The sequence below is a fragment of the Carassius carassius genome, chromosome 3 (assembly GCF_963082965.1).
Source record: "Carassius carassius chromosome 3, fCarCar2.1, whole genome shotgun sequence".
Classification (NCBI taxonomy): Eukaryota; Metazoa; Chordata; class Actinopteri; order Cypriniformes; family Cyprinidae; genus Carassius; species Carassius carassius.
The window spans coordinates 9,462,940-9,482,717 of record NC_081757.1 but is presented as its reverse complement, the minus strand read 5'-3'; positions in this window follow the sequence as shown (position 1 = coordinate 9,482,717).

Below are 19,778 nucleotides of genomic sequence, written 5' to 3'. Positions count from 1 at the left end.
TTGTTGTGAAAACCTGGCAACCCTGATCTGAACGCACGTGCTTGAGATATATTTCTAATTACAGAAGTGTCTTTACTGATGAGATGCGCATGAAAATCGCATTCGATTTTTTGCACAGCCCTAATAGTAAAGACTAATGAAGTCAAAGGTAGCCAAAAGTGATTCTCTCTTATGACATATCATCCTTTAATTTATGTTCACAAGGTTCAAAATTAAGACTTTTGCTAACCAAATGCAAGTGAAATGGGCTTTAGTGAGTAAATGAATGTAAATGTAGTTCCTATATTACAAATCTGCATTTCTCTATACTCTGCCATTTTGAATGAGTGTCCCCCATACGGAGCACTCTGCAGTGCATTCTGCAATAAAAGATACTATCATCAAAACTTATCCATCAGCTGAAAATATATTATCTGACATTTGGTTCAGATGTCAGAAATTTATTTTATGGTTTCTGGCACTGAGCCTATGAAATATTACTAACAAAATCTAGACAAGGCTTGTTGCTAACAGGTGTGGATTTAAAGAAACTGGTTTGAATATGGTGCTGCAGGCGACACAGATGTCTGCATTGTTTGACGCAAATATGCATGGCAAAACAGCTTGATAATTATTTTGGCACTAGGAGAAATGTATCTTAATTATGCATTATAAAATACGGTTTTATATTTATCAAAAGAAAATTTTAGTGGCCGCTAAATTCTCTCAATTCCCTCTCCATTGGTAGGTGGCTGGTTAAAGTAATATGCACGTTTTCAAGAACAAATCATTAACAGAACAGGACTGTAAGAATTCTAACGGGAGTTGAATAGCAGTTCCCAGCATAATCTATCCGCACAGCAGCCTGGGACTAAACCTCCAAACCTTTGGACTGATAGTGTAATCGCTAAAATCTGTTGCCCCTTTACCGTTCTACAATACTGATCAACATCTGCTTTCAACAGGGCCAGTCTATTTGAGGTTCTGAAGAAGACAGACAGCATGTGATGAAAGCAATTTGGAAATAATTTTGATCACTCTTGCGACTTCTGCAGGGATGAAAATATCTGTAATTTCAAACAGTGTTGTGCTCTGTTTAATAATGTCATGTGTATTTCAATGCTTTTCATCTGATAATAATAACAACTCTTTTCCAAAACCTAGTGAGTTGCCATCTAAGGAAACATCCTAACCTTAATGGAACCACAACATCCTAATGGGTGTAAGAAAAACATAGCACATAGAAATACTGTGTAAATTGTGTGCTTAAAAGGATAGTCCACCCAAAAATTTAAATTTAGTCATTAATTACTCAACATCATGTATTTCCAAGAAATTCAAATATTTTTGATGAAATCCAAGACAATAATGTAAAAAAAATATATATATAACAATAATAATAATAAATTATTTGCACACAATTGATAATTTGTGTTCCAAAAATGAACTGTGTTTAATTTTTAGTTATGAGTTATGGTTATGAGTTTGGCATTGTCAGGGTTCTGCCCTGGCAGCTGTGTCTATTTTGTCTTTGTTTTGTGTTTCTCTGTTTTCCCTGTGTATGACCACATGGCTTTGTCTCTGTTCATGTTGGCCATGTGCTCCTTTCGTCCTGCCACCTTGTTTCCCATTACCACGCCCCCTTGTTTAGTCCTTGTTTGGTGCTCATTAATTGATTGTTCTCACCTTGTGTTCGTGTGCTTTCCTTCCTATTTATTGTGATCATTTCCCTCATGTGGTTGCTGGTTCGTTTTGTACGTGAGTTAATGTTTGCTTAGCTTGCTAGCTGATCTATACTATAGAGTTTTTCCTTGTCTGTTAAAGTCTGGTATTTATTAGTTTAAGTTTATCTTGTCATTGTTTATTCTAGTCTAGTTTAAGTGTTTCTTTTTGTTTGGATCTCATTTTTATTTTCTCATGAGTTTGAATTGTTGTTTAAAGTATTTATTTTCCCCTTTGAGTTATTTTCTTGGTTAGTTTTTCCAGTTATTTCTAGAACTTTATTTGGTATTTGTTTCTTTACCTTTTTAGTTCACTTTAGTTAGTTAGCTTTGGTTATTTCTCTAGTTCCCCTTTTATCTTGTTTCTAGGTCATAGCATTCTTGTCTGACTTTTTGCCCTTGTTTATTATTATTATTATTATTATTATTATTATTATTATTGTTCTCTTGTTATCTTAAGTCTGGTCTAGTGTTTTGTGAGTTCTGTCTGTTCCTGTCTTGCCTGCTGCTTTCTCCCTGGCCACTGGGTCTCCCCGCCTGGAGGTCTGACGTGTGTGGCTCCACCTCCTTCACCTCCATTGTCAATAAAACGTCCCTTGTTCATTCTGCATCTGGGTCCTCTCCCTCAGTAACCGTGACAGGCATGACATGAGGCTAAGTATAATGACAGAATTTAAAATTTTGCATGAACTATCCCTTTAAATATATTAAATCTTTAGTGATGAATGCTATATATTTAAACTTTAAAAATTATTACCGAACTACATTTTACAAGAAAATACTTTTTTTAGACTTTATCATGAATATTTAATCGGTGTATTCTTTTCTAGTTTCTTTCTAATAATTTGTGAAATTTACTAGCAATTTCTGAGTGAAAATAGTTTTTTCCCAGCTGAACTCCAAATGCAATGCATTCTGGGATTGCCCTATCCATGAAGACTACCTGCACTACTGCTGTAGTTGGCCAAAAGATGTTATCTTAGAAAACTTCATCACCTTGCTGTCATATTTACTGTTGTTCGGGTGAAATATCGCTGATAAGAATCCAAGCAATCAGGAATCTGCGTGAGGATTTCCAATTGGGTTCAATTCAACCAACAGACAGCTGCTTGGTATAAAAGTGACTTGTGCTTCACACATCGCTACACATTTGACAACTGACAGTTGACCTTTTCTGCCTGCAAAATGTCAACAAAATTTCACTAATGTGACTGCACTTTTATAACGCTTTCTGGGTACACAGCTCTCATTTTTCATGAGAAATAGTACCGTATGTCCATCTATTACTCTGTTAGGCCTAATACACTGACCTACACCTGCTCTGTCAAGCAAATGCAGTGCGAACATCTGTCGTCTCTCACTGCAGTCAGCATTGACTTCCGGTTGTCAGGGTCATGTACTGTAATGACAGAGGGCCCCAACGGGTGCTTACACTCACTGAGCTCCAGTTACACAATGCTGTTGTGTGCTAGAGAGAACAGTTAACTCCCTGAGTCCCTGCAATGAATTATTCAAACTGGTGGTTTGCGTACGAATGCCAGGAAAAGTGAATACTGGCACCAGCCGTCCTCAGGCATAAAGCACCCCAGAGCCCACAATATGCCCAGGATCCTTGACAGCTCCCTCTCTCTCCCTCTGAGGGTACTGTATGCAGCCCAACTTTAAATACTTCTGCTCTCTGTAGTAGGGTGAAAAGCAGGGTAAGTAGAAACAGAGTCTGTTGTGGTAAAGAAAGCTACAGATAACCATTTACAGTACATCTATCATTCGTCTTGAATGATTCAATCACATGTGAACAACATATGATGAAACTGTGTTTGTAGTTTTAGCATTTTAAGAGTCAGTCTTTATGCACAAACAAGCATTTTAAACGGCAAGCTGCAAGAAAACAAAGAAACAAAAAAAACCCTGAATAAAACTATTTGGAAATGTTCATACATGTAAAAGACTTCATGAAACACTTCACATCAACGGAAATGCATCTACCCTCTACTATTTTATAAATAAAGGCCAAAAATATTCCAAAAAATTTAATTATTTTGCACAACTGTTCAAATTTTTGGGTCCATAAAAAAAACATTGAAACATATGTTGCACAAGACCACTATTTAAAATAAGTGCCAAATGTGTGTGTGTGTGTGTGTGTATATATATTGTCATGCCGCTTGAAAATGTGTTTGTTTCAGCAGTTCAGTGTGGTTTGTTTATCTTGTAACCATAGTAACTTAGTACTAGTGCATGTGGGGAAATAGGAAGTAAAATTGCCATGCGGTAATCAGCTACAGGCATGTGTGAGCTCTATCAGTCGTTCTGAGTCGATCGCTTTTCCTTTTTCCTTTTTGCTAAGGCAACGTCTGTAAGTATTTCTCATCGTGTAATATTTGGTTACTGCTTACTTTTAAGTTAGTAAGATTATTGAGACGGTTAAATTAGTTTGTTTATTGCTGCTGGTTGTTTCTACTAGCTTGATTGTGTTTATCATATAGGCTACACTGCTATGTTAGTTAAGTGGTGCTACTTACACTGTTATTGTGTATTTGAGTTTGATTAATAATATAGACATCTCATTGTACTGTATTGCAGTTTCACAAAATTCCCAGTAAACTTCATGGAAATGAATCAACTGTGTCCTGGAGTTTCTTGGGAGTGTTTAAGCTGAATGGAACATAGCCCATGACAGTGAAAAGACGGCATCACAGCTAATGAGGGACACAAGGATTGCCATCCTACAGAGCAACTCAATACCAAGAGATAAGCGGCTAACGCTACAGCTCCCTGTCAGCTACATACTAGCTTCCTTCTCCTGATATTGAAAACTCGGTGAGTCACAATGTCACAACGTAACAACAATAAAAAAGGAAATGGAGATAACCAGACTGAGACTGTGCGCTCAAGAAGCAGTCGCTCATCTGGTACATCGTCCAGCTCGAAGATGAGCATGGCCGTCACCATGGCAAAGGCAAAGGCCGAAGCAGCGCAAGCTAGAGCGGTACATGCGCTAAAGGAAATTGAACTTAAAGTGGAGCAGGCACGAGTTCAAGCTAATCTTGATGCATTAAATGACGAAAAAGAAAAGGATGCTGCCATTGCAGAGGCAAATGCTCTCGTGGCTGGTTTACAAGATATGGGCTTTGAAGTATGCAGTAAGGCTAACAGCCCAGTCCCCCAATCGGTCAAAGACCAGCTCGTCGCCGCCTATGTGTCGACACAAGCCAGCCTATGCAGCAGGGGTCTATCCGTCAGAAGAGGGAGTGATTATGCTTCGCCAACGCTTCATCCTCCACACCAACCAATCAATGTTATCCCTTCAACACACCACCCACTCAATGCAAGTCAAACCCAAGCTGCTGCTTCCGCTGACATTATGCCACACCAAGTTCCTCAGACCAGTGGGGCACTGCCACAACAAAGCTTCAAGCAGCCTCTCAACTCCTCTCCAGCTCCTCAGCTTGGTGGGAATCTTCCGCAACAGAACATCAAGAAAGATTCCTCATCTCCTGCACACCTGCCTGCTCACAGGACGCCTTATGGAGGTAGCTATGGCCATTCTACGTCCACTGGAGACCTCATCAAATACCTTGCTCGCAGCCGCCTGGTGACTTCAGGCATCACCACATATGATGACCAGCCAATGAACTATTGGGCCTGGAAAACATCGTTCCTGAATGCTATCGCCGATCTAGACTTGTCTGCTGCAGGAGAACTCGACCTCCTCACCAAGTATCTGGGAAAAGAGTCAGCAGAGCAAGTAAGAAGGATAAAAACAGTCAACATTAAGGATCCAGCGATTGGACTGAACATGGCATGGGGGCGCCTCGACGAAATATATGGCTCGCCAGAGGCCGTCGAGCAGGCTCTGTTCAACAAACTAGAAAACTTTCCAAAAGTCACAACAAAGGATCCACAGAGACTCAGGGATCTAGCCGCCCTGTTGTCAGAGCTACAAGCTGCCAAGGAAGATGGCTACCTTGCAGGCTTGTCATACTTGGATACCTCCAGAGGAATTAAGCCTATCATTGAGAAACTCCCATACAACATGCAAGAAAAGTGGCTTTACTTTGGTACCAGATACAAACAGGAACATTTCGTTAGCTTCCCACCCTTCTCCGTGTTTGTAAACTTCATCGCCATGGAGGCAAGGGCTCGCACCGATCCAAGCTTTAACCTCTTCACGCAAGCTCCAGCAGAGAGAAAGAGTAAATGGGAGAGGCCCATAAAGACATCGGTTTATGTTCACAAGACGCAGGTCGCAGGAACTGCTAAGGCCGAGTGCAGAGAAAGTATGGAACGAATTGATCCAAATAAATACTGCCCTTTGCATAAAAAGCCCCACCCTCTGAGGAAATGCAGAGGCTTCCGTGAGAAGAGCATAAACGATCGCAAACAGCTTTTGAAAGAGCATTACATCTGCTTTCGCTGTTGCTCCTCCACAGAGCATCTTGCAAAGAACTGCACTGCTGAGTTAAAATGTACAGAGTGTGAGAGCACTGCTCATGTGACAGCGCTCCACCCCTGCCCACCTACCTGGAAATCTAAGTCGTCCCCTTCCACTTCAGAGGACGGCGGCGAGGAGGACAGAGCAGACATCCAGGAGGTCAAGTCGACGTGCACTCAAGTATGTGGTGAAGGATTGAGTGCCAAGATCTGTCTGTCTCGTCAGCATGTTCCCAAATGGATGCAGGGAGGAGTCCAAGAGAATGTACGCCATACTGGTCGAGCAGAGCAATCGCTCCCTGGCGCGGTCGGAGTTCTTCGAGGTTTTTAAGATCTCCGGAAGCTCCTACTCATATACTCTCAAGACCTGTGCGGGGCGTTCAGAGACAGCGGGGAGGAGAGCCAGCGGATACACTGTGGAGCCGGTGGACAAGAAATTGAGCATTCCTCTGCCTACACTCCTCGAGTGCAACCAAATCCCTAACGTTCGCTCCGAGATTCCTACGCCGGAAGCAGCCTACCATCATGCCCACCTGAAGCGCATCGCCGACAAGATTTCGCCTCTGGATCCAGACGCCAAAATACTCCTCTTACTGGGTAGAGACATCTTACAGGCACACAAGGTCCGAGAACAGATAAGTGGCCCAGGAGATGCACCGTTTGCTCAAAGGCTTGACCTAGGATGGGTTGTCGTCGGCGATGTGTGTCTTGGAGGTGCCCACAGACCACTTGAAAGGAGGAGTTACAAACAGCCATCTTAGAGAACGGTCGTACGAGTTATCTTCAGCCATGCAACAACCAGATCAGAGTGAAAGAGGTATTTGGTCAAGTGCCTAAAACTCAGCATCATCCTGCACCTACCTCCACCTGTGGCTTAATGATGCTCAGTGGAGACTGCCTGGGGCAGACTGTCTTCGCTCGTACTCCCGACGACCACAGACTCGCTCCATCCATGGAGGATCTAGAGTTTCTGAAGATAATGGAAGCTGAGTGCTATCAGGACCGTCTTGTCTCACTCCGGCGCTCATTGGAAAAACGACCACAGATGAAAGCCGATTTCCTAGAGTTTATGGAGAGGATGCTTAAGAAGGCACATGCAGAAGTTGCCCCGCCAGTGCAGCCTGGACAAGAGTGCTGGTACCTGCCCCTGTTCAGTGTGTACCATCCTAGGAAGCCAGATAAAATCCGTGTGGTTTTCGACAGCAGCGCGTCATGTGAAGGAGTGTCACTCAACGATGTTTTGCTCACTGGGCCCGACCTTAATAATAGCCTTCTAGGTGTTCTTATGAGGTTCAGGAAGGAACAGGTGGCGATCACCGCCGACATTGAGCACATGTTCCACTGCTTTGTCGTTAAGGAGGACCACCGCGATTTTCTCCGCTTCCTGTGGTATAGAAACAACGACCCTACCTCCGACATAGTGGACTATAGAATGCGAGTTCACCTCTTTGGGAACAGTCCCTCGCCTGCCGTTGCAGTGTATGGTCTGCGACGGGCAGCTAAGGAAGCAGAAGCCGACTATGGCAGTGATGCAAGAAGATTCATCGACCGCGAGTTCTACGTTGACGACGCTTTAAAGTCCTTCGGCACAGAGGAAGAGGCCATCAGCGTCCTCGGGCGAGCACAGAAGATGCTTGCAGCTTCTAACCTCAGGCTGCACAAAATTGCTTCAAATCGACTGGCAGTCATCGAAGCATTTCCAACCGAAGGTCGCACCAAGGACGTCAACAACCTAGATCTCTTTGTTGATGATCTGCCCATTCAACGTAGCCTTGGATTGTTCTGGAACATGCGCACAGACACCTTCATGTTTCAAATCAAAGATGATCAGAAGCCATTCACTCGCAGGGGGGTACTCTCAACCGTGAACAGCCTCGGGAAGGCAAAGTTGGCCCCCCAACCTGGTTTAACTATCCCTAGACTTGAGCTCTGTGCGGCTGTACTCGCCATTGAGATCGCCGAGATGGTAGTCACAGAGATGGACACAACATTCGACAACATCACCTACTACACAGATAGCAAGGTTGTATTAGGGTACATCCAGAACCAAACAAGGAGATTTTATGTCTATGTACACAACAGGATCCAACGAATCCATCAATCACCTTGTTCTGGTCAGTGGAAGTACGTCCCAACGTACCTCAACCCAGCTGACATTGGGTCAAGAACTGTGACACCAGCTTTGCTTAGCAGCACAACTTGGCTCAAAGGACCAGCCTTTCTCCATGATGCATCTTCGTATTCACCTGAGCTTCCAGAGACTTATAACCTTATTGACCCTGACACTGACTCTGAAGTGCGTCCTCAGGTGGTGACAAGTCTCACACATGTTACCAGAGATGTGGTGCACCCACAACGCTTTGAACGCTTCTCCAAGTTCAGCACTCTCCTCACGGCCATAGCGCACCTCATCCACGTGGCTCGTTCCTTTGCCCACTCCACCCAGAATGAATGTCAGGGCTGGCACATCTGTCGCTCTACAGAGGAAGAGTTGCTAAGGGCCAAAGTGTGCATTGTGAAGAGTGTGCAGAATGAGTGCTATGCAGAGGAACTTAAGTGTATCAACTCAGGATCCAACATCCCATCTTCCAGCAGCCTGTGGAAATTGCACCCCATCATGGACCACGATCAACTTCTTAGAGTGGGAGGTCGGATTGGAAAGTCAGATCTGAGCACAGACGAGGCTCATCCCATCATCATTCCTGGCCGACATCATATCGCAACCCTGCTTGTGTCTCACTATCATGAAGCAGTGAAACACCAAGGAAGACATCTGACCGAAGGTGCCATTCGAGCGGCAGGGTTCTGGCTGGTAGGAGCTAAACGCTGCATCAGCAGTCTGCTTCACAGATGTGTCACTTGTAGAAGGCTGAGGGGGAAGACTGAACATCAGCAGATGGCAGCTCTGCCGGCAGAACGGTTACAAGTAGCACCTCCTTTCACCTACGTAGGTGTCGACGTCTTTGGACCATGGGACATTGTCTCGCGCCGCACAAGAGGAGGAGTCTCCAACTCTAAACGATGGGCTGTGATGTTCTCATGCATGTGCTCAAGGGCAGTTCACATCGAGGTAATTGAAGCAATGAGTACCAGCAGCTTTATCAATGCCTTGAGAAGGTTCTTTGCAGTCAGGGGCCCTGCAAAGCAGATTCGCTCTGACTGCGGAACTAACTTCGTCGGCGCCTCTCGTGAGCTGGAGATGGACAAGACTAATCCAGGCTTCAACAGTGTGGAAGAGTACCTGGACACACAGAGCTGCACCTGGGTATTCAACCCGCCCCACGCGTCCCATATGGGTGGCGCCTGGGAACGCATGATTGGCATTGCCCGCCGTATTTTGGACTGCATGCTGCTTGAGCAGAGGAGGTCTCACCTTACACATGAAGTTCTGACCACACTTATGGCTGAGGTAGCTGCAATCATGAATGCTAGACCGCTCATCCCAGTATCATCGGATCCGGAATCGCCTGTCATCCTCACCCCAGCAATGCTCCTGACTCTCAAGACAGGATCTGCTCCTCCTCCTCCGTCAGGAAGCTTTGAGGAAGCGCATCTCATCAGAGAGGAATGGAAGCGGGTTCAGGGCCTAGCAGACATGTTTTGGAACAGGTGGAAACATGAATACCTCAAAACATTGCAGCTTCGGCACAAATGGCAAGGAAAAAGGCAGAACCTCCAGGAAGGAGACATAGTTCTCTTGAAAGACAATCAGGCAAAGAGAAATCAATGGCCTACGGGCATCATCACAAAAACCTTTCCAGGAGAAGATGGACTGGTCCGGAAGGTTCAAGTGGAAGTCGTCAAGGATGGAACCAGAAAGGTTTTTTCTCGGCCCATTAAAGAAGTGGTTCTGCTTCTCTCTCCAAAGACTGATTCTGTTAATTAATGTGGGCTCTTTAAAGACCCCAAGCGGGGAGTGTCATGCCGCTTGAAAATGTGTTTGTTTCAGCAGTTCAGTGTGGTTTGTTTATCTTGTAACCATAGTAACTTAGTACTAGTGCATGTGGGGAAATAGGAAGTAAAATTGCCATGCGGTAATCAGCTACAGGCATGTGTGAGCTCTATCAGTCGTTCTGAGTCGATCGCTTTTCCTTTTTCCTTTTTGCTAAGGCAACGTCTGTAAGTATTTCTCATCGTGTAATATTTGGTTACTGCTTACTTTTAAGTTAGTAAGATTATTGAGACGGTTAAATTAGTTTGTTTATTGCTGCTGGTTGTTTCTACTAGCTTGATTGTGTTTATCATATAGGCTACACTGCTATGTTAGTTAAGTGGTGCTACTTACACTGTTATTGTCAGAGGTGGAAAGTAACGAATTACATTTACTCGCGTTACTGTAATTGAGTAGCTTTTTTGTGTACTAATACTTTTTAAAGTAATTTTTTAAATCTGTAATTTTACTTTTACTTAAGTATATTTTGTTTAAAGTATTGTACTTCGCTACATTTTAAAACACATTAATTACTGAGTAAAAAAATAAATAAAATAATAATAAATCGCTCCCTGGAAACTACGTCAGTAAATAATGGGCAGGAGGGCAAACTGGCGCTAAAATCACAAGAAAGATGCAGACAGTCAAAACAGGCGTTAGTGATGCAGACACCGCTGAAAACGAAACCCCGTCATATTCTGAAGTTGAACTCGAAGGAAATTAAGTGAACCCCTGGCCATATGTATGCTCTATTATGCAGTGTAAGCTGTACTTGCCTAGGAAGACCAAACTAGCAGCTTATAAAATCTCGACAAGACATCAACCCTTCGCAAGAATGTAGAGGTAAGATAAATAATTGCATCGTTGCATTGGTGGTTAAAATGAAGCTTTGACATTTTAGAAAGAGGTTTTGCACAAATTAGCCAAAAAGACAATGGTGAGGAGTGTGCTATATATATCATCTGTGATAATATAATATTTTTTGTTTTAATGATGTGCGCGCGCATTTATAGTGCGTTCTTTCACTGTGTGATTCAGTCTCCTAATATGCATTTAGCATGATCACAAAATTGAAGATATAGGGGCAGAAAAATCACATATTTATATAATTTTATATATTTAATCAAAATCACACAAAGAATGCCGTCTTTTCCTCCAAAAATCCAAAGTTAATTAAGAGACTTGCGTTTTAGACGCCATATTGCCTTTTTTTAGCTCTATTTCTACAACAGAAAATAATTCCAAACACAGCCACCAAAGCACAGTTTTGCGTCTCTGAGCAACGTGACAGTGTTTCGTTCCTGAATGAATCAACCGTTTAAATGATTCGGTTCAGTCGCAATGACTCACTTATTAACAGTGACTTGCTGACACATACTGGCCATTTTAATTTCACATTTAAAGTATCTTTTGATTTTTTTTAAATAATTAATTTCTTATCATTTCAAATGAGTATTCAACATTTTATGTCTTGTATATCAAAACATTATTCATGCATTTGTAACTGCAGGTTAAATGCATTCTTGTCCTGCACTAAACAGTGTAATACATCTAAATGCCACTTCCAATGAATCTTCTGCATTTCCTCTGCATTAAAAGATGAGTTTGTTGATACTGATTTGCCTGGTAACAGCCCAAATGTTTTATTATTCTAAATAACTGATTCCTTTAATTAAAAACAACTAGTTTGAGATTAATAGACCTATCCCAGGGGTGTCAAACTCAGTTCCTGGAGGGCCATAGCCCTGCAGAGTTTAGTTCTAACCCTGCTCCAGCACACATATCATGTAGTTTTCAAATAAACCTAAATGATTAGATTAGCTGGATTAGGTGTGTTTAATTAGGGTTAAATCTGAACTGTGCAGGACTGTGGCCCTCCAGGAAGTGAGTTTGACACCCTTGGCCTGCCCCATTTTTGACTCCCTCCCACTGTTAAATTGTAACTAAGTAATTTTTACTCTGAGTAAATTTTAAATGAGCTACTTTTTACTTTTACTTGAGTTGATTTTTAGACTGGTACTTTTACTTGTACTTAAGTAAAATTTCATTAATGTAATGGTACTTTTACTTGAGTAGAATATTTTTGTACTCTTTCCACCTCTGGTTATTGTGTATTTGAGTTTGATTAATAATATAGACATCTCATTGTACTGTATTGCAGTTTCACAAAATTCCCAGTAAACTTCATGGAAATGAATCAACTGTGTCCTGGAGTTTCTTGGGAGTGTTTAAGCTGAATGGAACATAGCCCATGACATATATATATATATATATATATATATATATATATATAGGATTTCATCACAGTTTACACGATAATATTAGGCAGTACAACTGTTTTTAACTGTGATAAAAATAAGAAACATTTCTTGATCACTAAATCAGCATATAAGAATAATTTCTGAAAGATCATGTAATTGTAATAATAATTGTACAAATTTTCAACATTACTGTTTCCTTTTAATTTTATGTATTTTTGGTACATTTTTACAGAATAAAATGTCAAAATGTTCTACCTATGAAGTCTTAAGAGAATCATAGCTCTTCAATGTGTAAAGAGTTACAGATGTGTGATCAATACACTGAAAGTGATGGGGCCTTCACTGAGACTGATATGTAAACACACACACACACACGAGGTCTCAGAGGAGAGAGGTGTGTCACGCTTTGTAACTGAGGTATGTTAAGACAGGCAGATGCGACAATTACAATCTTTTCTCCATTATTCCCCTGTCTCCATTTAAAATCCCCCTCTCTATTTCTCCCTCTCTCGATTTCTCACAGACTCACACACATAGAATCAATCTCCATTCAAAATCAGCCATGTAATTGCTGTAAATTAGTCTGCTGTGATGAAACCCGCTTAACAATAAGAGACGTCAGGGATTCAATGCAGAGTTCATGAAGGGTGGTCAATGGAATCTGCGATCAGATAGCGACAGAACGAGATAGCTATGCAAAATCCTCACTTTCTCAGTGACTGTCTGTCTATCTGTCTATATACAAAAATATCTTATAAACACACTAACAGCCCAAAGTGTGGAAAAACTACCTCATTCATATATTTCATAATGTGCTCAGAATAAGATAAACAAATCTATGCCCTACAAGACCTAAAAGCTTGCACTCTTCAAGTAGCTGCAACTTTGTCTGATAAGAGCTTTGCTCACTCTTGGCATTCTCTTCAGCAGCTCCGTGAGGTGTCACCTGGCATGCTGAAGGAGTTGCAATACAGTATATGCTGTGCTGGCTGCTTTTCTTTCACTCTCAGGTCCAACTTGTCCATTTAACTGTCCATTCCAACTGACATCAATCTTTTTTTGTTTACGTGTTTTTTTTTTTTTTGTCTTTAGTGTCATTTAAATCACAAAGTCCATTAGATTATATTCTGTCCATCCTGAGTACAATATCACAATGGAAGTAAAAGTCTTCCACTGAAGTGAAGCATACTAGAAGTCTCTTATGTGCACCAAGGATGCATTAATTGATGTAAAATTCAAGTAAAGTAAATGAAAGTAAAACGGCAATATTTTGAAATAGGATTGCAAATTGAAATAACTATTTTCAGTTTAAATGTATTTTGAAATTTGTCAAAATTGGTACACAAAAACATTTCTTATTATTATCACAGTTAACAACAGCTGCAATACTACTGTATATCTTTGTGGAAACTGCAATATATTTTAAACATTCTTTAATAAACAGAACATATAAAAAACTGCATTTATATGAAATATAATTTCACCCTAACAGTCACCCTAAAAGTCTAATCAGTTTAATGCATTCTTTTTGAATTAAAAGATTTAATTTATTTTTCATAATTAAAAAAAAAAAAATTACTCAACACAACATCTATTTATATTTACACCTAGGGATTTAGCAGACACTATATAATCATTTGAATTGTTACAAGTAACCTGAATCTATTTGGCTTTGCGTTAAGCCTTGCAGTTTTTAAAAATATATTAACACAACTTCAAATTTCTGAATAAACTATTAAAGAATGATCATAAATAAATATTTTGTCTTAAAAGTATATATAACATAGTCTTAATTTGTGTTCCTTGAACAAAATGCCGACATTTTGAGCTTTTCAGAAAAAAAAATGACATGTATATATAATCTGTTGAGGGTTTATTTTACTTGTGTGAAGTGATGTCCTTGGTGAGCGTGTGGGAAAAAAAGCATGAGAAGACATGGAGGAAAGAGTGTGAGCTGATTTGATGTGATCAGGGCCAGACCAGAATCATGCGAAAGAAAGAGTTTATTGAGAGTGGAGGATTTCTTTGTGTGCAGGTAATGAAGTCTGTCTGCAGCTTGCTGACTCTCTGGTGTAAAGATCCTGATGCAGCCCGCTGAGCAGGTATGATGGACTAAATCTGTCACCATTCACAATGGCTCCTTGGACAAAGATTAAACCAAGACCAAGACAAAGAAAGAACTCTCAATGGAGAATCAGCACTGACCACACGGTTTAATCCAGACCAGGCTTGGCATGCTTCTGCTCTATTATGTACACATTACTCTCTCTCTCTCTCTCTCTCTCTCTCCCTCTCTCACCTCTTTTTCTCATAACACTATCTCTCAAATAACCCCTTAGTGTATAAACACTTACAGAAGACTCTATGGTATTCTCTTTGGCTTGGGGGAAAAGGTATTTATATGGATGAATGTCATGAAAAGAAAATGAAAAAGAGGGTAAAAAGAAACTAAAATATTTATATTCAAGATATAAAACCTACTTCTCGTTATCGTGATGTTTTATACATGAAAAAAATGAAACATTTATAAATTGTAAATATTACATACCCCATGAGAACCAGGACTGACTATATTAGGGATTAAAAAAAAGAAAAAGAAAAAAAGAATTGTTTTTACTATCATTTATTAATAATACATTTTTAAAAATACATTAAATGATTACAAAGACACTCATATTAAATATATAAAACGTACTTCTCATTTTCATATTGTTTTATCTATGTAAAATATAGCTACATATGTTTAATTAGCCTTTTATTTACTCGGACCAATCATTACTAAAATAATTTTTTTAAGGCATAATACTTTCAAAAACTGTAAAGATATCTATTTAAATATATAAAGCATATTTTTTTATTTTCATAATGTTATATATTACAAAAAAATTATCAATAAATATTAACAAATCATAATTTCAATAATGGGAAGTATATTTAAACCATAAGAAACACAACGCTACATTAAATATTTGGGGGTGAAAAAGCAGAAAAAAACTTTTTTTGATTTTGATATAGGCTATAATATTGCCCAGACATGTTCTTGACAGATAATATAAGATACATCCATATATCCCAATGGAAGTAAAAAAAAAAAACGAGAGAGAGCGACAGTGAAAGAATGTTATGTTGTCACATCCAAAGTGTTACCTCTAGGGACATGATAGGATGAGATGTACTGTCTTCACCATGAAGTGGAAGATTTTTCGAATGCCCTGAGCCAAAGTTTCAACACATACAGCAACCCACACACACTCAGACCAACACACATGCACACTAGCATTTTGAGGCGCTCGTATCAAACAAGAGGTAAAACTATGAGTCATACGAATATGTGCGCTCTGACTGAGAGTCTTCAGACAGCCTCACGCCCAGAACCCATTATTACAAACAAGAATTGATCCTGTCAAACCAAAACTAGAGGGAAAATTACAGTCTTTCTGTTTCCGTCTACCTCTTTCTTCTCCCCTCTCTTTTTCCATGGAGAATGATGCAGACAACTGCTGTATTACAGCAATAGGATTCAATATTTAAGTGAGTTTCATAAACATAGTCATTAGTTACTAAAGTCTGACAGGAAGGCCTTGACATTACACTCTTCCGGATGAAAGACACACTAATTTAACGACTTCATTACTACCATTTGGTTCAGCTTTCTACTCACTTGTTTCAACTATTTTGTCATGTCATTTTTCCATGTAATTCACATGTAATTTAGTCAATAGGTGGATTTCCATAGTTACACAATTACTGCATCTGAATATATATAAAAGTACTTCCAAAATTATCCTCAGCCTCTCTTCTGTCTGTCGCAGATGTCTGTGCTGCCGCCTCTGCATAACCGACTCTGCAACATAGGAACACTCTTAATTGGCCAGCGATATCAGCAATAGCCTTCACATATTTTCTTGATGTAACTCTCTACTTATGCAGTCTGTATTTCATATGGCTCCACATTTCTCTTTCCTTAAAGGATAGTGCACCCAAATGCTCTGGGAACTGATAAATCTATGACCCATAACCCACCCCACCACCACACCCCATCCCATCCCATCCCATCACGAAAGGATTGCATATTCAGTATGTGAATAATTAATCTTGCTCAGCATCCTTTGATCAGTGTTGCCCATACATGACAGCAGATGAAAATCACTTATTAAGACTTACATGCCCTGCGTAGCTCAGCCTGACTGGAATGTTTCCTAAGGGAATTTTTCTAGATTAATGGATTTCGGTCAACAAAGGTTAAAGTCAACATGAAGCGCCATTCACATCCAATTCAACAAATGTAATGTAGCATGAGCTCATTTGCACATTCCAAACTAACCGTTTTAATAAAATTTATGTGTACTATAGTATTTCTATTTGTATATTTATCTTAGGTAGGCTTATATTTCATTTTTGGTTCAGCTTTTTTATAGATTTTTTGGTAACATTTTAGAATAGGGTAAACATATTCACTATTAACTAAGAGTTTTCCCTGCAAAATCCTAATTTGCTGCATTTTAATAGTAAGGTAGTTGTTAAATTTAGCTATGGAGTAGGATTAAGGGATCTAAAATATGGTCCTGCGAGGCATTAATATGTGCTTTATACGTACTAATAAGCAGCCAATATGCTAGTAATAGGCATGCAAACAAGCAACTAGTTCTCGAATCTCTGCCCCTCTTAGTTACTGTTGCTCCCTTGGACAAACAAATGAAGCTGCTCACTCTCTTGCTGTGACAGTTGTCAGTGTGAAAATGTTTTAGAATAATTTTGGACACAGAAGGGCCACCATTCAAATGTGAATTAAATACTCCATGGAGGGATATATAAAATATTTAAAAATAAATACGCTAGGTAACTTGAAGTGAGGGTTTACAGATCACTATGCAAGTGGTCGTTTTGATCTCAGATGACAACATGCAGGATCAACACTGTTCATGTACTGCAGAATATGATTAAATGAATGTACATTTAACCAGTTTAATATGAAGAGTCACTGAAAAGTAGACCTTTGTTTAAGTGTTTTTGACCTACACTGTACATGATGTGAGAACAGTCCGGTATTTAGGTTTGTACATTAGCATGGATGCACTAACTTTAACATTAGTTTTAGCCAGAGATACCTTGCTAAAACGCAAGATGACATTAACATTCTGCTTGAGCAGATTAAAATTGTAACGTAATGAGAGTATACAACAAGAAAATGTATGTTTTTGTCTTCATTTGGGGTTAAGGTTGAATGCTTAGGGACATTTTGCTCTGTTTCGTTTGGGTTTAGGAAATGTAATAAAATAAATTCTATTGCCTATCCAGGATACCTGGAATCAGTGTTACAAGTACCCTGGGCACATTGTTTTTCCATTTTTGCAGCATGAACACTATCAAACCAATGCAAGCTTCGGCTCTTCCAGTGTTTCTCTATGGCACTGAAAACTAAAGATGTCAGAGTTCTGCTTCCCATGATACTCGACTGCCATTGGCTCATCTGCGCTCAAGGGGAGGGGCTAACCGATAAGTCAATCGGTCCATAGAATAAACCGTTACCAATTTTTCTAGTTCTTTTTTTTAGCCATTTTTCCATGTATTTCACATGTAATACTGACACATACATGACTTCATACTCCAATGCTTTCTTTTTATTATTAGCACTTTAAAGTTATATTGTCTGACACTTTAAATGCTTGAACTTTTTAAAGCAGGATGGATTCTGTGAAAGTGATTCCAATTAAATTGTTTCCCTGTATCACTATTGTTATCATTATAGTTATAGTGTAAACTCTGGTACTCTTTTATATTCAGAACAATTTTTAAAACTATCTTTTTATTTTAACAGTTAATGTCCTTGGTATTAATGGGCCTTTATACTCAGAAAGCTGGTTTCAATAATAAACCAAGCCTAGAGTTTTCTGCACAGACCAGTTCCACTCAGTTATCTATTGATGCCAGAACCACATCATGTGTTGGTGGTTAAGAACTGCTGAATAAGCTTAAATACACCCCTAAACATAAAACAAGATGCAGTTATCGACAGTCAACTCTACTAAAGCAAATAAAATCTTCATCTGCTGAGGAACAAGAGCAAGAACGTGGCACTAAATGTGCATTCATAATAATGTCAAAACATGCTGAGCTCCTCACTGGATAAATCGCAATAACACTAGACATCTGTACCAGACACCCATGAGTATCAACTGCAGGAGACGCGATTGCAAGCCTCACACTCTCGGATTGTTTTGTCCTGGAAAATCACCAAATAGTTTGGAATGCCATGAAACACACAGTTTTTATCCTGCTCTTTTTCTGATGACTGAACACACAGCCAACTCCAAAAATCTATTAAATGGATATTTTGTAATGGAGTGACTATAGACCAATTGCTTTTGCACAGTCTAGTATTTCAGCTCCAATGCATCAATTATTTGTTGAGGAACTGGTTGTCTATGTTGGAAGACTTACAAATGCCTTCTCTAACTTTCTCAGCAATGTCTGTCTGTGTGTGTTAGAATGGCTCCAGAGGCTCAGAAGAAGGGTAGTCAATAACCAAGCCTGTCTCTCTGACAATATGAAAAAAAAGAGGCTCTACAGAGGCCAGAGGTTATTAAAAACAGTTTTGAAAAAAAAAAAAAAAACACGCATTAAGCAATTTACCACTTAATTAGTGGTGCATAAGCATAATTGGTTATATTTCAGACCAGGGGATTTTCAACACACTGAACCTTAAATATTGAAATCAGACTTAATTAAACTGATGAAAAATGACAGTGTATGAAAAATAGCAGCACAATGGTTTTCAACATTGAGAATAATTAGAAATGATTCTAAAGGATCATGTGACACTAAAGACTGGAGTAATGGCTGTTAAAATTTCAGCTTTACCAATGCAGGAATAAACTGATTTTTTCTATTAACACTCTAAACCCTAAAATGTTTAAAACCTAAAAAAACAGAACTAAAATTTATTATATTTATTATATATATATTTTGTAACAGATTACACAAAAAAAATTAAGTGATGTTTTTAAATGTTTTAAGTTTACATAAAATTAAAAATTACATTTCCAGTTTTCTTATATGATATTTCTCAACTTTATTATTTATAATTAGAGAGTAATTCACTCAAAGTTTTCTCTATTTTTCAAGTCATATAATGTGGGAAATACACTCAAATGTAGTCTTTTGTTGTCCATCTTCAACCTAACAACAGGCTACTCTTCACCACAATGGTAACACTACAAAACCAACATAACAGAAACCTTTGTAAATTCTAACATAATAGAACATGTAAGTACTAAATTATGTCCCTCTACTGTATGTTAATCTTGTGTAAAAATACACAAAATAACACTTAATTTCTACATTTATTTTCCTTGTTTTCTGATGCAAAGCATGCTGGGAACTAGAAAACGCAATCATTTTAAATGCACCTTACTAAAACAAAATTTTGAGTTTACAAAACTTATTTAAATG